Source organism: Coenobita brevimanus, chromosome 101 (genome assembly GCF_032717465.1).
Source record: "Coenobita brevimanus isolate Jiangsu-jjx chromosome 101, ASM3271746v2, whole genome shotgun sequence".
NCBI classification, from domain to species: domain Eukaryota; kingdom Metazoa; phylum Arthropoda; class Malacostraca; order Decapoda; family Coenobitidae; genus Coenobita; species Coenobita brevimanus.
The window spans coordinates 69,679,743-69,694,742 of record NC_137054.1 but is presented as its reverse complement, the minus strand read 5'-3'; the positions used below and the strand labels follow the sequence as shown (position 1 = coordinate 69,694,742).

At 45.3% G+C, this 15,000-nt stretch overlaps 1 protein-coding gene across 2 annotated transcripts in view; it reads left to right on the top strand.

Moving 5' to 3' along the window:
- Positions 1-15,000, top strand: part of LOC145415092 (protein Tob1-like) — a 214,891-nt gene that overhangs the window by 182,158 nt on the left and 17,733 nt on the right. Inside the window, exon 1 of one of the 2 annotated variants that reach the window (XM_080284505.1) lies at positions 7,389-7,619. The exons of the other annotated variant lie outside the window; for it this stretch is intronic. The gene's annotated coding sequence lies outside the window, so the exon portion shown is untranslated. Of the gene's footprint in view, positions 1-7,388; positions 7,620-15,000 lie in introns of those variants that run through there. 2 annotated transcript variants of the gene reach the window in all.

Below are 15,000 nucleotides of genomic sequence, written 5' to 3'. Positions count from 1 at the left end.
CGGTCTAGCCATTTGTCAATCAATCTACCTTCCCATCACACCTTCACATCACATCATCTCGACCCAATTTCCCTCATCTGATCCTTCATTCTGATCCACCCACCACCTAATCCTATCCACCCTTGGGCCTACAATATTTCCCCAATTTCGTTATATCCCCATTTCATCAGGTACTCCCGACGCTTCTGAACTCTAATCTCCCTTCCTTCACACACACACACACACACACACACACACACACACACACACACACACACACACACACACACACACACACACACACACACACACCATCCTATTCCAGACTTAACCTCTCTATCCTATTCACGACTCATCCTTCTAGCTCTCTCCTATAATCCTTACCTACTGAGTGAACCACAACAGAATCCCTAAGTAGTTCAGAGTTCTCGAAGGGATAAACTCCGCCCACACGGCTCCACGTGCATCCTTCTCCACCCTCCGGCCTCCACCTCACCTCTCAAGCCTTCCCTGCCCTCATACAATGTGCCACACCCCATCCACCTCTTCACCTCACCCATCCATCTCCCCAAGCTTTTCAAACCTTCCTAACCCCTCTTCCACTTTGTCCTGTGCCGCCCCGACCCCACCCCCATTCAGTCCTACCCTGCCCCAGTACATTAACCCCCCTACACCGACCCCATCTCAGTAAATCCTACCCTGCCTCACTACATTAACCCCTACACCATCTCAGTAAATCCTACCCTGTCCCACTACATTACTCTAACCCCGTCCACTCCAAAGTCCTATCCTGCCTGTTTTCCTTACCCCCTATCCTGACGCCACTCCTATTAAATCCTCCCCCGTCCCCTCCCATTACCCTTACCCTGACCCCACTCCATTACCCCCTACCACGCCCCCACCCCATTATGCCATGCGCCTTCCCAGCCCCGTGACCTCGCGCCCCGTCCGCCCCGCCCAGCTGATGAGGGGAGGCGGTGAGTGACCCAGTACCGGCGTCCTTCAGTGACAAGAGGCCTGACCTTTGACCTACTCTGCCGCACCAACTCATTTTTTAATTTTACCAGCGGCTTTCGGAAATTATGGACTGATGGGGAGGGAGCTGGAGGTACTATACTCAGGGTTTTTGTGGATGGGAAGGGATTTTGAAGCCTAACTGAGCTAAAATATACAGAGTTGGGGTTTCTTTGTTGTCTGAATTTTGACCTAGCGCGGCGGCGAGGTGGCGAGGGTCGGTGAGTTGGTCCTGGTGTTAGCAATGACGTAACAGCTCTCCCCTCCCTTCCTCCCCTCTTATTTCCCCTCTCTCCTGTCCTGCCTACTTCCCTTTCACCTTGCCTCCCTACGGCCATATCACCGTGCCTGACTGCCTCCCTACTTCCTATCGGCCTGCCTACCTTTCTGCCGCTCTCCTCCCTCCCTCTCTACCCCTCCTCACCGCCTCCCTCCAACATCGATTTCCCTACACTCTTTACATTCCAAGTCTGTGGTGTGTATTGTGAGGGTCTATGAGAGGCCTAGGAGTGTGGTGTGTGTGGTGAAGGTGAGGGTGATGACAGCAGCTCCAGATCAATAAAGAATCAAGCTGGAGTGGACGACGGGGAGAGTGTATAGTGGAGAGGAGGGGGAGAGGGTGGGGGGGGCATAAGCAAAGTCAAAGCTTCAGCCCTCCACAAGCATGCACGAGGGTTGTTTATGTGCGTGTGCGTGTGTGTGTGTGTGTGTGTGTGTGTGCGTGTTTGTGTGTGGGGGGACCAAAGTAACACAAAGCAAAATTCAACCTGCCCGCTGCTGCTACCCCTCTGGAATCGACCTGAGTGGTGGAGCGTGCGCGGAGGGGCGTGTGGGTGGAGGTGTGGTGGTGTGGTGGAGAGGAGCCCGTGTTGTGGTGGTAGTGGTGGTGGAGGAGGGTGGTCGTCGGGCCGCTGCAACTCTCTCTCTCTCCTACACTCCTGCTGCTGCTACTGCCACTTCTACTTCCGCAGGTGTGGTGCTTAGGCAGGCGGGGTGAGGCAAGTGTGGTGTGGTGAGGCAGGGGTGTTTATCCTCCGCCACACACACACACTCCACTCTCACAACTTCCTCCGGCATGGAAAGGTCTGCGGCATGGTGTGGTGAGGCAGGTGTGGTGACAGGTGTGGTGGTGTGGTGAGGCAGAGAATGGGGTCATCTCTGCCACACAAACTCCACCACACAAACAGCCACTCTCCAGACTTGCTGCGGTATGAAAATATCCGAGGCAGGTGTGGTGAAGTGGTGAGATAGGTGTGGTGGTGAGGCAAGTGTGGTGGTGGTGGTGGTACAGGAGGCGATATCAATTCAACTTCGTTAATTTCACCACAAAAGTACCACATTTGAAACATCCCATTCAATTAAAAAATAAAAAGTGTAAGCTGGGTGTGGTGTGGTGTGGTAAAGGTGGCTGTGTGGTGGTGGTGATGCAGGGGTTGGTATCAGTTCAACCTTACTAATTTCACCACAGAGGCACCACACTCGTACCGTTCTGCTTCATGAAAAGGTGTAAGGCAGATGTGGTGGTGCTGAGGCAGAGTGATCGTGGTGAGGCAGTGTGGTGGTAGTGAGGCAGTGTGGTAGTGGTGAGGCAGTTCATGCACACCATCCCCGCCACAGTAGCCCTCCCGCCTTGCTCCGGCATGGAAAGGTCTGGAAGCAAGAGGAGCGCGCAAGCAGACAGGCAGACAGGCGGCGATGAGCAAAAATCACGAGCAGACTAAATGACACGCAGACACGCAATGACATGTGGGAAAAACACACCGAAAAATAACAAAATCACCGTCTGAGAATTAAGTGCACCCCAAATCACCCACGTATAGATTAAACTACCCAATCATCATTACCTCCAAGATCAATTGTCCTCCTAACTATCTCACTCGTCCTTCTATCTTCAACCGTCCTGCTAACTCCCTTCAAAGTCAAAGTTATTAGACAGCTCTCGTGATTCAGACAGCAAGTAAATCAATTCCCCATCCCGCTCTCCTCCCCACACCCCTATATACCGTAGTTTGACCCAGTGTTTGCGGGCGTCGAGACAGGGTACGTATGAATTATGCCGAAGGTGTGTGTGTGTGTGTGTGTGTGTGTGTGTGTGTGTGTGTGTGTGTGTGTGTGTGTGATGGCCCTGTCAGTCACTACATGTATACTCCCACCACCGTCATGCTATTGAACGTGTCCTTGCATGGCTTTACTCTCACTCGCCTTCACTCACTCACCCTTAACCTCACTCATCCACTCACCCTTATTCCCACTCACCTTCATTCACTCATCCATACTCCTCCTCACCCTCACTCACTCAACCTAACTCTCAACCTCACCATTCACTGTTACCTTCGCCCTCACTCACTCACCCTTACTCTCACTCGCCCTTACTCTCACCTTCACCCATTCACCGTCACTATCACCCTCACTCACTCACCCATTCTCTCACCCTCACTCACTCGCTCGTCTACATTATCACCTTTACTGCCACCCTCACTCTCACACATCTATAATATCATCTTCACTCTCATCCTTTTTCATTCTCATTCATCTGCACTGCCATCCATTCTTTCACCCATTCACCCACACTCTTACTCATATACCCTATCACGCTTCCTCTACCCTCACACACTCTTGTCTGAACCTGCTCTCTGCCCTTACACACACTCATTTAGACCTCTTATCCTCACCCACACTCGCCTGCTCCCACCCTCATCATAACAACTACGCATTCTCTCTCGCTCTCGTGCTGACCTAAATCTTCCTCCCATAGTTATATGAACCACCTGCCCCCATCATCGACCTCCATCTCAACCATCATCATTCTCACCTTCGCTGTTTCACCCTCACTTTCATTTACATCCTCATCTTCGTTGTCTCTCTCACTCTCATACTTACACACTCCTTATCACCATCATCGTCATAATCATCTTCCTTGCTTCGTTCACCCTCACACTCACTGATATCATCCTCAGCCACATTTTCAGTGTTTATCTCACCTTCACTTTCACTTACATCATCATCATCACCGCTGTTTTTCTCACGTCACCTTCTCTTACATTGTCACTGCAAACCATTTTCGCCCACGACCTCCCCCTGCTCTAGTCACCTTTGCAATGCACCTGCACCTTCTCCTTCACCTACGTTTTGCTGATTAGGTTATTCACAGGTAACCCATCTCCTTGGCCTTCTCTCATGTATTCCTTTATCTTCCTTAATTCACATTCATTTCAGCTTACCCAATCATTCTTCCTCTCCCAGTACTACCTTCCCGTTCACCCATATACCCTCTGCTCTCTCTCTCTCTCTCTCTCTCTCTCTCTCTCTCTCTCTCTCTCTCACCCCTATGACCATCCTTCTCCTCACCCTACCCTCTCTCTAACTCCCTCCCTATACTCCCACTTACTCTCACTCACTCCCACTCTCTCTTTTATTTCTTCCTCTTACTCCCCCTCTCACTTCCTCCCTCCCTCTCCTTACTCTCTTCTTTCCATCCTCCCTCTCACCCTCCTCTTTCTCACCTATTCTCTTCTTCTCTCACCTTCTCTCTCCCTTTCCACCCTGCGCTTTTTTCTTTAACCCTTGCCCTTTCTACAGCGTCTATCTTTATCCTGAACCTGTTTCCCCTTCCCTTTCCCCTCACCTCTTCCCCTCATCTCCCCTTCTCACCCCCTTTTCCCTCTCTCTCCTCTTTCCCTTACATTTGCCCCTTATTCTGACCTTCTTTTCCTCTCTTCCTTTCTCCTTTTCTTCTCATCTTTTCCAATTACATTCACCTCTTCTCCTCATTTTCCCCTCACCCTCTTTCCCTCCCTCACCCGAATTCCCCCTTCCTTTCCCAGCCCCACTTTTCCTCCATTCCCTCCTCCTTTCCATCCCCTGCCTTCTCACTTCCTCTCCTCTCCTTTATTCAATTTCCTTTTCACCTGTCATGCCTCACTGTTCTTTCAATTTCACTATTTCCCCTTCTGCTCCACCTCAGACTGCTCACTTTGTTTACCAGTCACTTTCATCTCTCTCTCTCTCTCTCTCTCGCCATCTTTGTTTTGACACTTTTGTTCACCATTTCTCACCCTTTGCATCCCCCCCCTCTCTCTCTCTCTCTCTCTCTCTCTCTCTCTCTCTCTCTCTCTCTCTCTTCTATTAAAGTTACCCAACCACTGTCTCGATGCTCCACCGCTACCACCGATTTCTTTCGTCTCCCTCCTTCATTAAGATCACATTATGTACTGTTTTTCACCCCAAGTCAATTCATTAGCAACACCAACACAGAGTTACTTCATATCCTCCACTCTTTATGTAATTCTTCTCCACCTAATTTATTTTCTAGTTACGGCTCACGGCTACTTAGCACGAAGTCCCTCAGTGTTCATGCTGTCCTTTTTACACTAACTCAATATTCAGGGACAAAACAAACTATTTATATATCTATAGCCAGACGCCTCAATCCCGTAAGGGGTGGCTACAAACAAATCGCCTCCATGTCCCCTGCCATTACGCTGCCCTCCCCCCAACTCACACCTGCCACTCTCATATCCAATCTACACAAGAATCGATTCCCTCACTACTTATATATATCACCTTCGTCATTTTTCAGCAACAACACACAAGTACTTAACATCCACTCTTAGCTCTTTATTCACCATTTTCTGCCCTAAATCATCCTAGAGTACAAATGAACACACAGAATTTCGTAACATCAACTCTCTCGCTATTTATCCAGTCCTACTCACCCTATGTCAATTTTTGGTGGAAGTGCAACAATTCTGAAAAAATCTCGCCCTCTCACAATCACCTCGACGCTCAGGTACCCTCTTATCTTATCAGTTCTCTGTCATGGCATTTTCCACCCTTATCTCCAGCCACCAGCACCACCACCACCAGTCAACTCTGCCCTATACCAGTACCAACCACAATACCAGCCAATACCACCAGTACACGCATTACTCATCAGCACGAACGGGGGTCTGATTTCAAAGATAATTCTGTCTCCTAAAATTAAAATCAGGAATAAATATCTCTGGTCGTATTTTTCTCTGTAATATTCTCCCGGGCTTAGCTGTGTATTGGCAGCTCTATAAGTGAAGCTAAAAGAACACTGTAACACCCCCCCCCAAAAAAAAAAAGAAACTACTTTATTTCTGAGCCACACTGTCCACACCACTTCTTTTTTTCTGTGTCACACTGTCCTTACCACTTCTGTGTCACCCTGTAAATAAGAAGCTAATTTATAACGCAATTTATTCTTGAGAAAGTTTATGAATAAGGCTCCTCTACTCACAATAGTCAACACCACTACCCATAACACCAGCAAACAATACCGCTTGTGGTAATAACAAATACCAGGACCATACCAGGATAAGTATTAGTAGTATCAGTATTATCCAACACCAGCATCCACACCACTAACACCAGAGGCCCTATTTATAAACCTGCTTAAGCTTGAGTTGTGGATAAGAATGTTCGTAAATTTGTCTGTCTTGCCTCGTGTCGCTGCCAAATATTTCACAATTAAATTAAATATAAAAGCGACAAAATACTGAGGACAAAACGACCACTGGTTTTAGCTAAATTATGAAGACTTTTTTTTATCTTGAAAATTTAACACGCTCTCTCTCTCTCTCTCTATACGGCGTGGTGTTCTTTCTGACTTTTTCCTGCCGGCTTCGGCTGGAGGGTTTGGAGGGCGGGGGAGAGCCTTCTTCTTTGCTGTCCTTATCTCATTCTAGTAGTTCAGTTACTCTTCTAGGAGCTGCCTAGCATGGGCCAACCGGCCTACTGCAGTTATCCTCTCTTCTTATGTTCTTATGTTCTCTCTCTCTCTCTCTCTCTCTCTCTCTCCCAGTACACATGCCAATACCAGTGCCCGCATCGCTAGCCAAGAGAGGTCCCGCTGTAGCCAAGACCAGTTACCACGTTAACACCAACTAATCCCGTTTCCTACAACACCAGCCAACACCCTCGTCCTATCCAGTTCCAGTACCACAACAAGCCTCCCAAACAACACATCTTTAATGCAATACCTGCCCTGGTTAGCTGCACACAAATACACACACACGCACGCACGCAACACGCACGCACGCTTACCTCCTGGCCACGCCTTACGAGGGATTACTAAAACATTTGATCCTAAACAAATATAGACGAGCATGGACGTAAATAGCTTGGTGACCTCACCCCCTCGGAACACCCTCTCTTACCCAACACTCACATCCCCTCCCCTCCCTCCCTACCCCACGTATACACCTCCCTCCCTCTCTCCCTCCCTCTCTCTGGCAGTCAATACGGTGGGGGGAGGAGAGGGACGGAGAGAGGGGCGAGGGACTGGGGGGAGCGCGAGGGAGAGGGAGGGGGGGACCGAGAGACAGGATGAAAATGGGGAACCGGAGCGAGGTGGGAGTTGTGTGAGAGATTCGGCGGCGGGAGGTGGTCGGGTGGCTGAATGCTCTGAGTGAAGGCCGCGGAGAATCGTAGTGTTCAAGGTGCGACGGACGGACACACACGTACGGGAAAAGCGGCGGCGGTGTTGCATTCAATAGCGTAAAAGTGCAATCGTATAAACGTGTGATTGGGACCAAAAAGGGAACAGTGTGACGGAGCTAGAGCATTTTATAGAGCGGGAACACAGAGCGTCTAAGCCCAGGGTGAGTAGAGCTTTCTGGAGAGTGTGTCGCAGTTGAGATGTGTTGTGAAGATAGTCAGCGTAGGAACAGTAGGTCAGGCAACTGTGTGAGAAGTTAGGGTCGTGCTTAGCTGCTCTCAGAAGTGCTAAGGCGCTGGTGCTTAGTGAAATAGCGATGAGAAATGTGACTGATGTGGGCAAGGCAAAACTAGGGTAGACTCTGTGACTACGGCAGTTGTGTGGGTAGTTAGAGCAGTGATCAGATGACAACAGAAGAACACAGAGGAACTTAGGCGCTGATATAAAGTGAAGTAACGAAGAAAATTGTGATGGAAGTGGGCGAGGCAAGGAGGCAAGGGGAGGAGTGCTGTGTTGACGAGAGGGTGACTTGTGCAGGGGAAAAAGTAGTGATACAGGAATTATAAGAAAAAAAGAGAGATTAACAGGAGAAACAGGGAGAAGAGAGAACCCACGTGAGAAGAAAGAGTGGAGCAGGAAAGAGACAGAAATTCAAGTGAGAGAGAAACACTGGGGAGGGAGAGTTAAAGGGACAGTGTGGAGAAGAGTTACAGTGCGCGTGAGAGAATAGGTTGAAGGACAGTGTGGAGGGTTAAGGATAGTGTGTAGTGACAGTGAGTTAGGAGATAGTGTGAGAAACAGAAGGACAGTGTGAGGAAAGTTCAAGTTAAGTGTATTTCTGAGACAGGACAAGAGGGATAAAGTGAGAGTTAAAGATAGTGTGAAAGAGAGCTGGTTTGATGATGTGAGAAAATTTAAAGGGACTGGAAATATGAGAGTTAGAAGTATGAGGTTAGTGTTACAAGTTTAGTGTGAAGATGAGTTAGAGGAAGTGTGAGTAAGGCTTTGAGAGTTGATGTGAGAGAGAGAAGGTTAGTGTGAGGGAGATGGAGGGATACTGAGTGAAGGGGTTGGAGAAATAGTGTTGGAGGTAGTGTGAGGGGAAGTTGGAGGAGTTTGTGAGGTTGAGTTGGAGGAAGAGTTGGAGGAATAGCTAGGAAGAGTTGGAGGAATAGTGAAGGAGAGTTAGGGAACAGTGTGAGGGAGTGTGAGAGTTGGAGGAATAGTGAGGAAGAGTCAGAGGATAGTGTGAGGGAGAGTTGGAGGAATAGTGTGAGGGAGAGTTGGAGGGATAGTGTGGGGAAGAGTTAGAGGAATAGTGTGAGGGAGAGTTGAAGGGATAGTGTGAGAGAGAGATGGACGGACAGTGTGAGGGAGAGTCAGAGGAACAGTGTAAGGAAGATTTGGAGGGGTAGTGTAAAGGAGAGTGGGAGGGACAGTGTGAGCAAGAGTTGGAGGGAGAGTTTGAGGAATAGTGTGGGGAAGAGCTGTGAGGGAGAGTTGGAGGGATAGTGTGGGAGAGAGTTGGAGGGATAGTGTGAGGGAGAGCTGAAGGAACAGTGTGTGAATCTGAAGGGAGAGAGTGAGGGAGCTGGAGGTCGAGTATGAAGCAGAGCTGAAAGGATAGTGTGAGAGGAAGAATGATCCAGTCAGAAAGAAAAGATAGGTAGCGAGTGAGTTAAAGATGTGTTAGGCAAGTTTAGAGAGAGAAAAAAAAAAAGAAAGAGACACATGAGAGAGAATTAAAGAAAGTATGAGAGAGAAATTTATTAAGAGACAGAGATAGAATGAGACTTTGAAAGAGAAGCAAACACCAGATGTAGAGTTGGCATGAAGTCACGAGGAATATATGGACCCCCAAGAGAGAGAGAGAGAGACGTGACTGGACGAAAAATAAAAGGGATGATGAAAGAGTATAAGGAAAAAAAAACACACACACAAGAGGCAGGAGATCAAACTTAAAGGGCAAAGGGGAGAGAGGAAATAAACAAAATAAAATAGGAAGACAGTAAATAAAGGAACCTGGAGGTAGGGCAATGCAGTGAAAATAAAGACGTAATTATAACTGATGGAAAATATAACTAAAATAATGGGAAAACAAAATTAAATATAGTAACTGATATAAATGTAATGGCAATAAAATGTGGTAGATGTAATTGAATGTACTAAATAATATGACTGATAAATGTTACATAAGAGGTAGCGGGAAGTGGACGAAAGGTGTTCAGTACATGTAACAGTTACATGTGATAAAATGTGACTTTGATAAATGTAACAAATGTGCTAATATATGTAATGTTAGTCTAATGAATGAAATGTAATCAGTGTAACAAGAGTGTGTGTGTAATGTAATATGTGATGTGATGGGATGTATGCAATGATGGCAGTACATGTGAGCATTGTAATGAATGTAACAATGTGATAAATGTACTACAGGGGAAAATGTAATGCGATACGTAGGTGTGACGAATGAAATAGGTGAAATAAATGTGATGGATGTTACAAATGTAGAGTACTGCCAGCGACAATTGTACTAAGGTATATGTAACAAGGGTAGGTACTAAATGTGCTAAATGTAATAACTAAAATAAGCGATAGAGGTAAAATGATATAAATGGGGAAGGAAAAGAGTGGAGGGTGAAGACTTACACCATACCCATAATCTGGTTTACCTGGGTACCTACCTGCCTACTTAATTAGCTTACCTACTTTCTTGCCTACCTGTCTACCTACCTATAAACCTACCTATATATCAACCTACATACCTACCTACTCTACATACATACATACATACAAACATACACATACCGGTATATACACATTCATATGAGTTTTTACATACCTGCATACTCACCTACCCACTACCTACCTACCTACCTACCTACCTACATAAACATACACACATACATATATGCAGTACATACATATAAACATACATACACACATACCTACATACAGACAGACCTGTACATGTATATAACCATACTTTACCTACCAGGCTACTTATCTACCCACTTAAATACCTACTTAATTACTTACCAATCAACCTACTTACCAACCTACCTACTTGCCTTTTTATATGTAGTATTTTCATCCAGGTAGCCTACAGAGCCCTTTCACCTCTACTTTTTTAATTTACCAACCTACTTCTCTACTTACCTACTTAACTACTTACCTACTTAAATACCTGCCTACTTAAGTGCCTAACCCGTTTAAGACCTGCTGACTGCTGACTTTTACTGTTTCAATCTTTCAGTTCCTTGATGTAACTTAAAGCTCTTGATTTCATGACGTAACTCTTAATTTTGATGACGTACCCTTAAGCTCTTGAATTTGATGACGTAATTTAAGCTCGATTTAATGAAAATTTAAGCTTTTTAATTTGATGAACTTTAAGCTCTTTAATTTTGATGACGTAACTCAAGCTCTTTAAATTTGATAACGTAACATAAGCTCTTTATTTTGATGACGTAACTCAAGCTCTTTAAATTTGATGACGTAATTCAAGCTCTTTAATTTGATGACGTAATTTAAACTCCTAATATTGATGACGTTACCTAAGCTCTTTAACTCTGATGACGTTACTTAAGCTCTTTAAATCTGATGACGAAACTCAGGCTCTTTAATTTGAAGACAACTTTATCTTCCTTGCTACGTCATCACTTGGGTTTTAAAATAAGATACTAAATTCTAACTCTTTTCTATAGGCAGGGGGTTAAATAAAGCCCTCGTGAACCCCTCCACTACCAGGTTACTCCCTTTACTGAATAAAATCGTCCGGTGCCAGTCAGGTAAATAACATCATTGAATTAAAATGAATACCCAGGTAAAGGCCTATACACTTTCCCTTTAACCTGGTCAAGATTTTTTTTTTTGTCCTTTTGCAACTTACTTTCCTGTAGTTTAAGTGGTACAATGAGCAGGCCTACATCCTTTCCACGGCACTTCTTCGTGACTAGCATCATATTTTAATGTTCATGGTTACTCGGCATTCAAGGTTATGTGCAAATTTTAGGCCAAGTTAAAGTGAAAGGAGTACACTTAATACTCTCACTTTATTGAACACTTATTTCTACTGCTCTTAAGGGACTACTTTTTAATCTACCAGTGCACTTTATTGGCTAGTCACTTTAACGACTACCTGACCTTACTATTGACTTTATTGCCTACCTACTTTTCCTTCTACTTTATTGCCTACCTACTTTTCCCATTTACTCTCTATCTACTTTTACGTCCAATTACTTTACGGCCTATCTACTTTTCCTATTTACTTTATTGCTTATATACTTTTCCTTCCTACCTACTTTATTGCCCACCTACTTTTCCTATTACTTTACTGTCTATCCACCTTTACTTCCTATGTACTTTATTGCTAATGTATCTTTACTTCGTATCTACTTTATTGCCTGACTAATTTTACTTCCTACCTACTTATACTGAATACTTAACTGCCAACTCTACTGTTTACCAACTTTACTGCCTATTCACTCCTACCTCAGAACTACTTTATTTCCTATCCAGCTAACACACACACACACACACACACACACACACACACACACACACACACACACACACGGAGAATTTTCAACTTCAAACAATAATTCATTCACTTCATTTGTTAACTTATTCCAAATCTAACACTAAAAACCTGCAAGTATAATAACATGCGTACGGAAAAAAGAAAAACGGAACGATGAACTCTGAAACGGCTCAACAAACACACCAAAAACAGAGCAGGGCGAACGATAAACAGTGGGAAGTTACGTAATGTTTCGTTTCTCTGGAAGTCACTGAGAACGGTCTGCATTGCCCATTTTCTTTTCAACACTCAAGAGGCGGGGAGGGAGGGGGGACTCTAATTTATGAGCCCGAATGCATGGAATGATTGATGAGGGTGGGAGGAAGGGATGGAGGAAGAGAGGAAGGAAGGAGAAGAAAAGGAACAAGGGAGGAAAGAAAGAGGAGGAAGGATGGAGAAACAGGAAGAGACTGAGAAGGTAAGGAGAGCAAGGAAGACAAGGAGGAGGATGAAGGAAAAAAGGGAGGAGAAGGAAGGCAATGTGAAACGAGAGAGAGAGAGAGAGAGAGAGAGAGAGAGAGAGATTAAGAAAGGAGAAAAGAGGAAAGAAGAAGAAACAAGAAGAGAAAGCTAATTAAAAGACTTAGATATGAAAAAGAGAGAGATATGGAAGAAGAGGAAATGGTGGAGGAAGACAAGAGGAAGAACTAAAGCCGAAAAAGGAAGAAGGAAGAGGAAGGAAGAAGACAGAAGATATATTTAACATTTCTCTTTCAGTTCTTCCCTTTTCAATATTTTTATGTAAGAAAAGAAAGACAGAAAGAGGCGAACGGATAAGAGAGAAGAGAGATGGAAGAACGATCATCATCATCATCATCATCTTTATCACCATCATTACCATCATCATCATTTTCTTTATCACCATCATCATCATTTTCATTACCACCATTACCATCATCATCGTCATTACCATTATATCTTCCAACACACATGATGAGTACCTCCGTAAATCTGATCTTTCGGGACATGAATCAAAGGATAAGGGAATTTGAATCACCACTCCTTCCTCTCTCACGCCAATTACGCAAGACTCAAGAAATTGCTAACATCTCTCTCTCTCTCTCTCTCTCTCTCTCTCTCTCTCTCTCGGTGGTAAGGGCAAGTTGCATCAGACATAGGGATTCCTCTCACCTGACTAGCCCTTTGATCTCTGAAGGATGAGCGGTCGCCTGAATGAGTGTGTGTGTGTGTGTGTGTGTGTGTGTGTGTGTGTGAGAGAGAGAGAGAGAGAGAGAGAGAGAGAGAGAGAGAGAGAGAGAGAGAGAGAGCGCGTTATAATCTCAATTAAATGTGAACAGAACTAGAACAAGATAACAATGCATTTACAATTTAACATGGAACTAAAGACAAGAATACCACTAACTAACCACACGGCCTTGCATATATTTTCGTTCAGAGGATGTTAGTTATCGCTCACTTATACAACTCTCCTAACTTTCTCCCTACCAGCTAGATTGGAACTCTCTCCTTAGTCGTCTTTGGCACTAAGCTTAATCTAATTTCAGAATCTAGGTAATGGGATGGTATTAGGTTGGACTGATAATCGATCTAGCATTATATGAAGTGGAGCAGCTTGATAATTCTCCTCCCCCCCCCTCACTCCCAGGCCCCAAGCTCCCTCCCCTCTCCACAGCCCCCTGCCTCCTCACTCCCCCACTCGTTGCTATCCTAGTATAATCAGCCTCCCCTCTTTATCCTCCCCTCTTCATGCTTTTGATGACTGGAATGGAATACATGTTTCAGTGACTCGTCCATTTTGGCCCTCTAAACAATCCTCTTCCTTCTGCCCTGTCCTTCCCAGCTCTCTACTCAGGCACTGATTTACTGGTTGATTAAAGGTGACTATATTGGTCCTTCCAGATCAGAATATACGAAGTTACTTGTCTATGCCACGTCGTCCCTCCTCTCCTCCATTCAACCACTATCCAGTCTATTCATTCTCTCCCTTCTACCCATCCCACTTTTCTCTCAACAGTGATGCATCAAGTGAATTTACTATTTCTATCAGAGAGGCTTGCATGGATCCCTATTAACCCTTCCATTCTGTTCTTCTTTTCGTGTTCCTCCATCCCATTCCCTCTTCTTAACCATCCAACCATCATATAGTTGGATTTCACTACATGTTCTCTATCACTTCTGGAGGGATGCATCTATCTATTTACCACGACTATCCTTGTCTCGTCCTTCTGTCCCCTGTCCAAATCGCTCAGACTACTCATCTTCTACCGCCCCTCTGATGCCTCTCCCTTACGTCACTAACAATACAATAGATACATGGAATTGATTAGGTTTCCCCATCAACCCAGCAGACGTATATTTACCTGCGCTGTGTGTTCATCCCGTGTATGTCCTTTTGTTCCCTCTCCCATCCCCAACCATCGATGCGCCAGATAATTGCCGTTGACTACCTGTGTCCTGTTAACTCAGCATGGATCCAATTTATCTGTCTAGCCTGTCGTTCCCCTCCAGTCCCTCTGTCCAATTTCCTCTGCTCACCCACTGAAGCATCACAGGATTAGAACTGACTACATTTGTCCTACCAAACGAACGTCAGCCTGTCAACCTGTTACCTGAGTCCAGTCCTCTACTATTCCTCCCTTTCTTTACTCACCCTAAATATCTCAAGCTCTAGAACGACTGACTGATACGAACGATGACAGAGGCTGACCACACCTGCCCTGCTAATCCTCAAAAAATTCGTCCTCTCGTATATTCCTTCCATCCTTTCCTGTATCCCTTTCACCCAAACTCAACTTATCCTATTAATCCACCAATGATACGTCCTCCGATATTCTCTCCTTTCCTATATCTCTATTCCTTTCACCCTTACTCAATCTGCAGCTCTCTCTTCAGCCCAAGTCACCCAGTCCCTCCATCTCAAGCTCAACCACTGATGATTAGGTTTGATATCTGTCCCGTAAACCCACCAAGGATCCACCAACCCCATCTCATCCCGTCCTTC